The sequence below is a fragment of the Chrysemys picta genome, chromosome 7 (genome assembly GCF_011386835.1).
Source record: "Chrysemys picta bellii isolate R12L10 chromosome 7, ASM1138683v2, whole genome shotgun sequence".
NCBI classification, from domain to species: Eukaryota; Metazoa; Chordata; order Testudines; family Emydidae; genus Chrysemys; species Chrysemys picta.
Window position 1 is genome coordinate 75,018,844 of NC_088797.1, and position 2,260 is coordinate 75,021,103.

Sequence of the window (2,260 nt, forward strand, 5' to 3'; positions counted from 1 at the left end):
AGTTATTACTGCTTGCTGTGTGCTCCACAATATCTGTGAGAGTAAGGGGGAGACGTTTGTGGCGGGGTGGGAGGTTGAGGCAAATCGCCTGGCCGCTGATTACGTGCAGCCAAACACCAGGGTGGTTAAAAGAGCACAGCACGGCGCGCTGCGCATCAGAGAAGCTTTGAAAACCAGTTTCATGACTGGCCAGGCTACAGTGTGAAAGTTCTGTTTGTTTCTCCTTGATGAAAACCCACCCCCTTGGTTCACTCTACTTCCCTGTAAGCCAACTGCCTTCCTCTCCCCCCTTTGATAACAGCTTGCAGAGGCAATGAAGTCATTGTTTCAAATTCATGCATTCTTTATTAATTCGTCACACAAATGGGGGGAACTTGGGGAGGAGGGCGGTGGTTACACAGGGGCTCCAGTGACGGTCTTTGCTCCTGCTGCCTTTCCTGCACCTCAACAATACACTGGAGAATATCAGCTTGATCCTCCAGTAGCCTGAGCATTTCTTCCTGCCTCCTCTCATCACGCTGATGCCACCTATCATCTTGATCCCACCACCTGTTCTCGCATTCATTTTGTGCTTTCCTGCACTCTGACAGTGTCTGCCTCCACATATTCTGCTGGGCTCTTTCAGGGTGGGAGGACTGCATGAGCTCAGAGAACATTTAATTGCGAGTGCGTTTTTTTCGCCTTCTAATCTTCGCTAGCCTCTGGAACGGAGATGATATGGGGAGCGTTGAAACATTTGCAGCTGCGGGAGGAAAAAAAGGGAGAGTAGTATTTAAAAAGACACATTTTAGAGAACAATGGGTAGACTCTTTCAGGGTGAACCAAGCTTTTAACATTACATAGCACGTGTGCTTTCTTTACAAGGTCGCATTTTGCCTCTTATATTGAGGGCCTGCCTGTTTGGTGTGAGAGATCACACACGCAGGGCCGGCAGGCAACAGAATTCGGCTTGCAGGCAGACATGGTAAGCCACAACCTTTGGGTTCTTTAACCTTCATAACATGTGGGAATGGTTTCAAACAGCAGCGCCCTCATTTCCCATATTAATCACCCATTGGGTTGGCCATTTAAAATGGGTTGGCCATTTAAAAGGAGGGGCTGCGGTTTTCAGGTTAATGTGCAGAACAAATGCAACAAAACCACCACCCCCCACACCCAATTCTCTGAGATGATCACTTCACCCCTCCCCCCACCGCATGGCTAACAGCAGGGATGATTTCTGTTCAGGCACAGGCAAACAGCCCAGCAGGAACAGCCATCTCCGAATGTCCCCTTAATGAAATTCCCCTATTTCAACCAGGAGACCATGAATGATATCACTCTCCTGAGGATAACACAGAGAGATAAAGAACGAATGTTGCTTGAATGCCAGCAAACACCGGGACCATACGCTGCTATGCTTTGTTATGCAATGATTCCAGACTACATGCTACTGGCCTGGTGTAGTAAAGTGTCCTGCCATGGAGGACGGAATAAGGCTGCCCTCCCCAGAAACCTTTTGCAAAGACTTTGGGAGTACAGGAGAGCTTCATTGAGATGTCCCTGGAGGATTTCCGCTCCATCCCCATACATGTTAACGGACTTTTCCAGTAGCTGTACTGGCTGCAAATGCATTCCAAAACTTCAGGGCAAATTAGTCATTAAACACGCTTGCTTTTAAACCATGTATTATATTTACAAAGGTACACTCACCAGAGGTCCCTTCTCCGCCTTCAAGGTCCAGGAGCCCGCCTTGGGTGGGTTGGGAGGGTACTGGCTCCAGAGCTCTTTTGCGATTCTGGCTGGTCACCTGTGCTGATGAGCTCGCCACGCTGGCCAAACAGGAAATGAAATTTAAAAGTTTGTGGGGCTTTTCCTGTCTACCTGGCCAGTGCATCTGAGTTGAGAGTGCTGTCCACAGCGAACACAATGGAGCACTCTGGGGTAGCTCCCAGAGGCCAACACCATCGAATTGTGTCCATACTACCCCAAATTCGACCTAGCAAGATCTATTTCAATGCTAATCCGCTCATTGGGGAGGAGTACAGAAATCGATTTTAAGAGCCCTTTAAGTCGACAAAAATGGCTTCGTCGTGTGGACGGGTGCAGGGTTAAATCGATCTAACGCTGCTAAATTTGACCTAAACTTGTAGTGTAGACCAGGGCTATGTGAACTTAAACCAAAAGGATTTATCTCACCATATGTTCACAGCAGTTTGGCTGGATTCCTTCAGTCAGGACAACTCCTGTTCAGTGATGCTTCCTTTTTCTTTCCCATGTT

The 2,260-nt window shown here is 48.1% G+C and overlaps 1 long non-coding RNA gene across 1 annotated transcript; it reads right to left on the reverse strand.

Moving 5' to 3' along the window:
* Positions 1–322: 322 nt before the first annotated feature.
* LOC135972728 (uncharacterized) lies at positions 323–1,811 on the reverse strand. Its single transcript, XR_010589215.1, has 2 exons — positions 1,693–1,811; positions 323–742 (listed from the first exon to the last, which is right to left on the reverse strand). It is a non-coding gene; the product is annotated as an uncharacterized LOC135972728 (long non-coding RNA).
* Between the last annotated feature and the right edge of the window lie 449 nt (positions 1,812–2,260).